Source organism: Poecilia reticulata, unplaced genomic scaffold (assembly GCF_904066995.2).
Source record: "Poecilia reticulata unplaced genomic scaffold, P_reticulata-male-v2 Scaffold_33, whole genome shotgun sequence".
NCBI classification, from domain to species: Eukaryota; Metazoa; Chordata; class Actinopteri; order Cyprinodontiformes; family Poeciliidae; genus Poecilia; species Poecilia reticulata.
In genome coordinates, this window is record NW_027675131.1 from 259384 (window position 1) to 269947 (window position 10564).

Sequence of the window (10564 nt, forward strand, 5' to 3'; positions counted from 1 at the left end):
TTTAATCACTAATACATAAATTGAGTGGGCGTGTCGCCACTGCATTTCTATTTCTGAAAAACTAACAAAGTACGTAAATCAACGACTCACCGTCGAGCGGTCGACAGAAAACACCCAATTTAGTCCTTCGGCCGTGTTAATAAGGCTCGATCCAGTCTTATTCTTCCATATGCTTAGAAGACGCCAAGACGAACAGCTAACCACAGCGACAGCAGCAACAGCAATTGAGATCCGAGCCACCTGTGACCCGGATCTTAAAGTGTGCTGTCAGTTTGACCCGCCAAAATAAAATACGGGTTGATTATTTTGTGCAGGTTACATATATATATATATATATATATATATATATATATATATATATATATATATATATATATATATATATATATATATATATATATATATATATATATATATATATATATATATATATATCTACACATATATATATATAGATATATATATATATATATGTATATATATATAGATATATATGTCATATGTATATCACAGGAAGCAGGTAACAGACATTATCATTGAAAGATAAGAATGAAACCATTTATAAAGATATGTTCACCCTGTGATTTGTATTATAAAGTATCTCTTTATCATTTAATTTGAACAAGCAAAGCCAGTGATGCAGCACCTGGGATTGCACAACTTCTCGCTAACTGCACTGGTTGTTATTCTATGAGAGCAATGCTCCGTCTGTCTGTACGTCGCAAATAACATGGTTAAAAACATTTAATGTATGAACTGATTTTCCATAATTTATTCTATGTATTTAATGTACTGTGTTTTTATTGTCACCAACTGTGTGTGTAACGTGTTTTGTTTGCTGAGGAGCGATCTTTAACGGCAAATTATTGAAGATAGCAAACAGCATGCAGATTCTTAATTGAGGCAGGCAGTTCTCGTGCCTTATCGCTGGGGGCACTCATGAGCCCAGATATTGTAGCTCAACTGCAGAGTAAGAGACAGTACCAGGGAGCTAGCCACACATTAGCTGTGCTGATACAGAGAGCGAGAAAGACGTGGTTTTGAGTTGTACTTTAACGGTTTCTCCCTTTGCTATTAAGCACAGCACGAATTTAATAATATCTACATGTCTAAGTTTGTTTGACGGAATTATAACAGAATTATTCTGCGGAGGCGGCGCTGCTATGGATGTCATAGCAGCGTAAAGCTCTCCAATGCTGGAGAGCTTTAATGCCCTCCAGCATTGTACGCATGCGCATAATTTCCTTATGTAAACAATAACATGCAGGGTCTAGATTTGTAAATCTGATTATAAGTAAGTTGTAGCCTCACCAGCTATAAATATCACCGCACAAAATGGTTTTTGCAGACGATGCAATGATGTACATTTATTAATGTGCATCATTAATATATGATGTACATTTATTAATGTTTGTGATGGAAAACCTTACATGGAGTAAACCAAAAGATTTTTAATTTGTAAATGGATTGGAAAATTTGGGACTTGAGGTCAAAAAATGACCATAACCACACTCACTTTAAATGCAAAATAAATAAATTGAATATAAACCTGGAAAACTGCACTAAGTGTAATAATGCTGCGCGTATCAAAAGGCAAACTAAGAATGTACTCAGTTCTATTTATTTTCTTTACATACTGTCAATACACAATGTCACACATTTTGTAAAATGTCATAGAACTTTTTCATTTCAGTCAAGTCATACAAACATTTCATTTGATTCAGACTATCAAACAGTACAATATTCTGAATTATTCAAAGTAAACAGTTTCTAAAGAAACCCAGAAGATTGCATTGCCTTAATGATATTTACCATTTATTCCTCCTCAATGGGACATAAAAGTGAAACACATTTGCTGTGTATCATTGACTTTTTTGCAATCCCTTGTACCGAGCAACAGTGGAGAGGAAAAACTCCCTTCAACAGGAAGAAACCTCTGACAGATCCAGGCTCGATACAAGCAGCCATCTGCCACGACTGACTGGGCTTTTTAGAAGACATGATATGAGAAGTAGGTCTTCTCAAATCATGCACAATAAACAGCTTTCTGTGCAAAAAACCAGATTATTGAGGAATTATTTTTGATTAGGAAAATGATAAAAAATTATTCATGCTTTATACTTCAGTAAAGAAAAAACTCACTAAAGCATAACACAGTAGTAGCAATACATTGTGAAACTGGAGGTGTACAAGTTACACAGATACAGAAAAAACCTATGAGCACATGGTCAATTATATTAGAAATGTATTGTATTTTCATTCTTAAGCTTAAAGAATGGAATGTCAAGATTACAAAGCCTCTACTGAAAAAAATGTGACCAAACCCCCACCCCAAGAAACAAATCCAGTTTAAAATGTAGTATCTGAGTGTAGTTTATCCTATTGCTAAACTATAGTAGTTCAACACCCTTATTCTAATTTTGCTGATTAAAATTAATTGACAATGCTTTTCTCTTTTCTTTTCCCTGATGTCTATATTAGTTGCTCAAATAGCATAAGTGTGGCAATCCTTTGCCATAACATTTTACCAGCTGATGCCCCTCCCCCACATAAATACAGGATTCACAGTTGTGTAATATGTGACTTTAAAAATATTACAATAGCATAATTTACTTTTTTTGGTTTCTCGTAAATATTTAGTTTTTTCTTTCCTTTTTATTGTCACCATCTTCATTAATATCAACAGATGACAAAGCATTACTCATTGCATAAAGTCACAAGTTTACACACTAGGAGTCCCGTCTTATTCCCACTTTTAGCATGATGAAAATAATCCTGCTAAACTAAAACACTTGAGATTTGATATCTTACATATTTAAACTTTCACTAGTTGACACTTTAACCCAACATGTGGAAACCTGATTAAAAAAAACACATTTGTACGTAAACATGATGTAAATCTGCAAATCTACAGAGATTTTAGCAGAATGAAATGAGCTTAATTACAAATTTGTCAAAACTGTGTATAGTTCACATTTACATGGTTGTTGTGAAGATGATTCTGGTGATGCAAGTTAAAATAATAATACAAATCAGTCACTGTGAAGATATAAATGTTCACACTCGATGGGGTCTTTCTGATTGCCGCTGCAGCTTCCTTTAACCTGCTCAGTGTTTGCAACATCATTGGACAGATGGGTGCAGATCTTCAGGAATAAAGTGAGACACTTTAACCCTCTGAGCAAACAGTTCAAGTTTCTTACTTCTTCCTACTTCTTTTCAAACATGTTAAGATAACTGTGGTCCAAAAATATCTGTCTTTTGGATTTCTTGTTCCTGTGCATGATTTTATACTGTAATATTCAAAATAAATCAATAAATGGAAACCTCAGTCCTCGTCACAGGTGTCCTGAAATGCTGACTGTTGTATCATGTCATCTGTCACAACGCGTTTTGCTGTCGTAACACGCTAACATTACGTCCACTAAAGATGAAAAATAAATACGACAGTCAGCTGGACAAAGATTGTAGTTATTTCTCAGTTAGTTGAACAGAAGCAATATTGAGTTCTCACCAGAGTCGGCTGCACCTCATCTGTGCTGGTGAAAGGGATGCCTTGGGGATACCAGACATGCATGGGAAAGTCCTCCTGAGAAACCAAGAGAAAACATGTGTTGTAATGACCTATAAACGGTAAACGTCCTATGACACATGATAGGTAGTTACCTTCAACCTTGCTGCAGGAGACACAATGTCTTGTAAGTGAAGTTTCATGAACAGATGTTAAGTTCATGTTTAGCTGTGAGAGTCTCAGCTTGATTGGAGTGGATGGCCGAGCTACGACTTAAGACACTTTAATCTGTAATGCAAAGAGATTTATCATGAGTAACAATAGCATTCTCAGAGAAAAGAAGTGAACATTTACACTTACAAATCAAATAGCTCCACTTCAGCCGCAGCAGGAGGATATCCCTTGACTGATGCAGCAAGAGGACATGTCTCTGAGTGCTCAAGCTGGAGAACATGTTTCTGTGTAAGGAAGTTCTTTTTTTCCCTCAGTGGTCACCACTGCTCAGTTGTGAGCTGAAAGGATGCATTTCACCCTGTGCCTTCAATAACGACTGTCATGTTAGGATGCAGTAGGATCTTCTGTTTTGGTCGAGTGTGAACTGGAGGAGATGTTGAAGCTTGCAGTCGTTTTTCAGGTGGTGTTAACTGATGTTGAGACTAAAATGTTCCTAGTCAAAGCCCCCCACCCACCTACCCACCCACTATGCCTGAACCCTTCCTAAACTCCCATTTTTCATCCCAAGGGGGCATCAGCTGGCATATGTTATTGGTTCATGAGGAAGCCTGTGTTACACACAGACCTCCTGGTTAATTTTTTTTGTGATCTACTGTAGCAGCTTGTTTAGAACTGCTGAAAGAGTTGTGGTTTGTGCACTTATCAATATAAATGCACAAGCCACAACTTCTTTAAAGTTTTTATGAATTTGAATTTTACATTAATCATATCCTATATTACATACTATATATATATATTTATATTATATTAAATTGACCTTTAATTTAAAGTCTCAAATCTAAATGAGCAGACTTATTTAGGTTTAATCAAATGGTTAGATTTTGTGACAAAAGCCTCATATATATAACTTTAATAGTTTCTACCACAAAGTTTATCACTGGAAAATTGCAATATTCTTAAAACATAAACTGTTTGGATTCCTAATATTTTAAAAAATGGCATAACTCTTATTGGCTGAATAATGTAATGATTTGAAGAAATATAATTAGGAACGCTGTTGTGTAAGACATTTTAAGAGGAAATACAGTCATTTTAAAAAAAGTTTACCTTTGGCATGCTTTTACTCACAGACCTCTGATGATTCGGTTGTGGACAGGACACAGAACACAGGATCATGGTAACTGTAGTATGTTCTCATCACACCTGAATGTAAAGATTTCTGTGGCTGAGAAATGAAAATTAGATCAAGCAATGTGTTTTTCTCTGTGGTAGCAGAAGTGATCAACTGAACATATCCCAGAGACTGAAACAGCTCCAGAATTTGCCCTGGTGAACTGCGTACCTGATTCTCGTTGAAATCTCCACATACAATGACAGGGTGACAGTCCAACATCTCCAGTGCATCCAGAAGGCTTACCAGATTTTCCAGGAACGGCTCAGGCTGTAGTCGGGAGGTCGGTACACAGCTGCAATCACTGCCCTGAATGGAGACTCAACCTTCAAAGCCACAAATTCAAGATCAGTCACATTTTGCAAATATTTTCTTTCATTAACCTTAATATGGTTTCTCACATAAACAGCCACACCACCTCCACTTTTGGAAGCCATTTGGGGAAAATTTGAATATGACACATGTCTGTTTAGTTTGAACATATTGTAGCCATCCAGATGCAGATTGTCGTAAACAAAAGATCCTTTTAGGTGAGTTTCAGTCAGACACAGCACATCAGCCAGACACAGTTCGTGATGTTTTCTTATGTCACAGATGTGAGATGGGAGTCCCTCTGTGTTATGCGAAACAATTACCAGTGTTTCTGGCCTGTTTAAAGTTTCTTTCACCTGAAGAAGAGGCATCATGTCATCTACGCTGGCTTGTCTCATGGTCTGAAGAGCTGCAGTGACTTGAGGATTGGCAAATATTTTTTTTTCGTCGAAATCCAGTAGGTAGAGTCCACTGAGAGACGTTACCCTGCTGAGAGCTACGTATGCCATACCTGGTTCAAAGATTTTCTTCAAAGACACCACAGCTGCATTTGTTGTTAGGCCTTGGGTTTTGTGAATAGTACAAGCAAAAGCCAGTTTCACAGGAAACTGTCTACGTACCACTCCATTTAGTTTCAGATTCTCCTCTGCTCTCTCGATGTAAACAAGATTGGCAGTCTCTGAAGGTCCACTTTGGTTTCTGGTCCCACTTGTTTGATTATCCATTGTCAGGCCCAGCTTACTGATGCTGTGTTCATCAGTGTCAGAAGTTAAACAGCTGTTAGGACACCAAATGCACCATTAACTAGTCCATTTTGAACATCGATATTTCTGCTAAGCATGACCTGTGCTCCGATGGCAACTTTCAAAGTGTCTGCTAAATCATTTCTACCTCCCTTGCATGGTCTTTCTTTGCGTGCCATTCTGCCTGTTCGTGGATCCTTTTGGAAGTCATCTGCGTCGATGGTGATGATGTTGGAATGTAACAAGTTCAGAGTTGCCAAATTGTGTTCATCCACCAACTTATTGGTTGCAAAAATGTGCAAAACGTCAGCAGGGCAAAGACTTGGTTCTGTGATGGCTTGTGATAACAAATCTCTGTCAGCCTGAGACAATTCATCAGTTTTTCCTTTCACCCGAATTCTGTTCAGCATCTCTGCAAACGCAATATCATCTTTTTGCCTCATAATCTCAGTTAGAGAGGTCATTTGAAAATGTTCCTGCCACAAGTCAATATCCGCTGGGTGTGACACAAAGAGGTGTAGATTGGCGAATTGGTTTCAGCTGAGCGTAATCGCCGAGCACCAATACAGATACATCTCCAAATGGTTTATGACTTCCTTTGATTTGTTTGAGCCGTGCATCCACATAAGCAAAGAGGGGCTTAGAAACCATTGAGATCTCATCAATGATCAAGATTTGAACGTTGAATAGTTCTGACCTGATTTCATCCAACTGATTGCCAAGACCTTGAATTGGAGGTTTTAACGACCTTGGAAGTTTAAACAAAGAGTGCAGTGTTGTTCCACCGATGTTGAAAGCTGCCGTTCCAGTGAAAGAAGTGAGCAGAACAGTTGGAGCAGAAATATCAGCATCCTCTGAGAAGCGTGGCAGCCTGCTGAGTATTTTGCGTGCCTCTGAGTAAATGCATCGAATCAGATGCGACTTTCCAGTACCTGCCCCACCATTTACATACAGAAAAAATGGCTCTGGTTTCAGACCGCACACAAGTTTAAGGCAGAAGTCTCTGATGGCATAGAAAATACAGGCCTGCTTCTGGTTCAGGTTCTGATACATTTGTCTCAGCAAATTCGGATCCATAGCGGGAGGTTCTCTGATGGCTCGCATTTCATTGACGGCAGAAGACTGAGGACAAAAGTCTGGTACATTTTCCTGTTCGTTTTCAGGCTCTGCCGGCTGAAGGTCGTCGTCACACTGCAACCTCACAACTTCAGATTCAGGAGCAAGATTACACCACTCATCAATCACATGGTCTCTGCTTTCCTCAAACTCTTCAAGGGCACTCTCAATCTCCTCACTGTTTTTCTCATATTTGTCTCTGTTTCTCTTGACAACACTTTTGACGGTTTCAAGGAGGTCTGAACCTGGTAGGCGGACACAGCCAGAGGAGTAAAAGGACTCGTAGGTAGGAAGACTGACGCTTCGAATTTCAAACTCTGACCGATGAGGAAGGTACAGTCTCAGTAATCTGGCATAAAACTGCTCCGGTTCCTTCTCTTTAGAACAATGATAGTAGCGGATGACGGAGGGCTTGTCATTTTTTCGCCTTGTTACAAATCCCAGCTGATTTAAAAGTGGTAAAACACCATTAGTGCTTGCCTTCTCTGAACTTACAAACCTGCAGGTAGCAGCGAAATCAGCCAAACACATTTCCTCATATTCGGGTATTTCAGGCCTTGCTTTGTACTTATCCGTCAAACTGGTCATCCATATATTGCAGGAATCCGATGGGATATCCTCCAAGAAAGACATTGGTCGACTCATCTTTACAGGATTATCGTCTGTGGGTATGAACACAACACTGCGGGAACAGTTTTTCATCTTTAATCCACAGGCTCGAGCAACACACTCCTGAGCACTAATTTCTCGCTTTTTAGAGTACGCTTGCATGATCGCTTTCATTTCATCACACTCATTGACTCGGTCCATGTTTGAATTGTCAATCACTGTTTTCAGGTACTCTGACAGTCCACTTTCTTTCTTTGTGATGTATTTTGTTAGATACTGTATACATGAGTAGGCATTTAGTATGAAAGACACATCAATGTTACTGTCCCAAGCTTTAAGCAGATGTGGATTGTAAGCATTTATCCAGCAATCTTTGGGATCATGCTTCAAGTAGATGGCAGTCTTTTTGTTCATGGTCTGAAGACAAGATTCATACTCTTCTAGCGTCAAGTGACACCGAGAAAGGATCTGCTCTAAACTCATGGAAGCGACTTCAGGTTCGTTCAGGAGTTGCATCAAAGGTCTGAGTTTGGCTTTGGCAGTTTCAGTGTCATTGTTCTCACCTGGTCTGGAGATCACTGTGTTTCTGCAGGGGGGCTTTGGAAAACCAAATCGACAACCAGAGTTCACACTCTTGAAACAAGACTGGTGTGATTCTTACTGTGCTCTGAACTTCAGAAACTTTCCGATACAGTTCTGGTTCTCTGTCTGGATCAGGAAGCTGTGCCGAGATGTATTTATCAACAAAATTACACACAGTTTGATCGTCTGACTCATCCAGCTGTGGAGCTCCTTCAACCCATAGCATCGCATGGATGTGTGGACTTCCTCTGTGCTGAAACTCAACTCTGTAAAAATAGTCAATCACTCTTCCCAAAGGCTGAGCATCTGACAGCAACAAATCTCTGAAAAGTGCCTCAACTCGCTTATCAAATAAACGCATGCAGGTGACAGGATTGGATCGCAGAATCTCAGACTTGGCGGTCCAGTCAAGAGCGTCGACATCAATTTCCTCACCTTGTTGCCTCTTTATGGCTTGAATGATTTCAGGCCATCTGAACTCTGCAGCTGAAAACGTGACAAAAAAACAGGGGGTGCCAATTTGACGAATTATACTGAACAAGTCTTTTGTTGCTCTGTTCCAGTATGCTGGAGTACCTCTTAGAGGTTGCATGAATCTCATGGCGTCTTTATTTCTCACCAGTTTCTCAACCTCTCGTTTGTCCTGCAACATACCTGAGGTTATTCTGCGACCATCTCTGGTTCTGGTCTTTCCTTTTCGTAGCTGAATCGTCATGCTGTTGTTAGCCAAGTGTATCTCTGTCACAAACTGTGCAAAAAACAAGTATGTTGGGTCTCTGGCAAAGCGATTATCAACATGAAATAGCCGTGACTTGAAATATCCACTTGGTGTCACTTTAATGAGTCTCCTTGTGTCCAAAGTGTTCTCTGATGTTGGAAATTGTACCGGGAAGCTCATGGATTCCAAATTTGGGGTCTTAAAAAAGCTGACGGGTGAATTTGATTGTGCCGGCGCAAAGCAGTATGTACTTTCAGAGAAACAAAGTATCTCTTCTGATATGTCAGGAGGCTGAAGGCATGATTCTATAGCGAATCCTCCATTTGGCAAATCACCTTCTTCTCCATCATTCATCTGTGGCTGGAGTTGTTCACAATCACTGTCCTGATCATTTTCAGCCTCACATAAAGCATTTTTCTCATACTCATCAATTTCCATGAGATCTGCTTCATCATAGTCATCCTCATCCATACTTACATCGCTATTCATCATCATCATCATCATCATCTCATCATCATCAGGAAGTGTAGGGTCACAAAGCTCAGCTTCATGTCTAATATCTATTCCCGATACTCTGGATGAATCTGCTTAGTTTTATAATGCAGAGATTAGTTTAGACCAGGTTACTGTTGAAAAAGTGATGACCTCTATAGGACAAACGTCGCTTCAATTTTACTCTCATCACTTGGACTCGCTCCGAAGCCGGGCAAGGCATTGACTGTCTCTTGGAGCTCTGATGGTACACACACAAATTGCCCCTTATTAATCTTTGTCTGCCTTTTGGAAGCGGAATGATTTTGCAAACGGTATGCACTTAGCAATAGATGTCTTTCCAGAATATTCAAATCTGACAGTTCACTGGGAATTCTGCCAAGTCAAGTTTGTTAGCTCTGCTAGCGGTGGCATGGATCCTTTCTTTAGATGTCTGTGGCAGTGTGACAAATCCACTCTTGACTTCTCTCATGAGTAACGTACACTGTCATCCATGCAGCTTCATCCAAACATGAATGTACTTGCCTGTCTAACACTGTTAACCACATCTGGTTTCTTTAATAATTGACCTTTTACAGAGTTCACTTGGTTGGGAAACGAGGACTTGTGACAGACAGTGCACACATAAGTGGGCCAGCTTTATATTTATCTGAAAACTGAAATGGCTTCATTAATCAGTCTGTTCTCTGGCGTATTAGTTTGTGCAACGTGTTTCAAGATTCTCCGTTTCTCTCTGAGGGAATCTTTTCATCTGTCTGTATTTTCTTTTTACATTCAGTGCACATCTGTTCTTTTGCAGCATCCTGAATGAACTGTCTTTATTGTCTCTCATTAGGGATTTCATCAGTTCTTTGTGTCTGAGCCTGAATTCTCTGTTTTTGCATAAAGCTCAGTCATATAAGACCTCTGTCTCTGTCTAAATGTTGGATTATTTCTGTATAAATTTCTGATGTAGCTTTTCTGTCGTTCCTGAAATCTAGGATTATTTCTGTATAAATTTCTGATGTAGCTTTTCTGTCGTTCCTGAAATCTAGGATTATTTCTATATAAATTTCTGATGTAGCTTTTCTGTCGTTCCTGAAATCTAGGATTATTTCTGTATAAATTACTCACATAGTATTTTTGTCTCTGTTTAA

The 10564-nt window shown here is 39.1% G+C and overlaps 1 long non-coding RNA gene across 2 annotated transcripts; it reads right to left on the reverse strand.

The window, feature by feature from the left end:
• Positions 1-1599: 1599 nt before the first annotated feature.
• On the reverse strand, positions 1600-5329 carry LOC145550321 (uncharacterized). Of its 2 annotated transcripts, XR_014086228.1 has the most exons (4): positions 3872-5329; positions 3667-3799; positions 3515-3589; positions 1600-3424 (listed from the first exon to the last, which is right to left on the reverse strand). It is a non-coding gene; the product is annotated as an uncharacterized LOC145550321 (long non-coding RNA). The 2 variants fall into 2 exon arrangements; XR_014086227.1 differs by having other exon boundaries at positions 3667-5329.
• Between the last annotated feature and the right edge of the window lie 5235 nt (positions 5330-10564).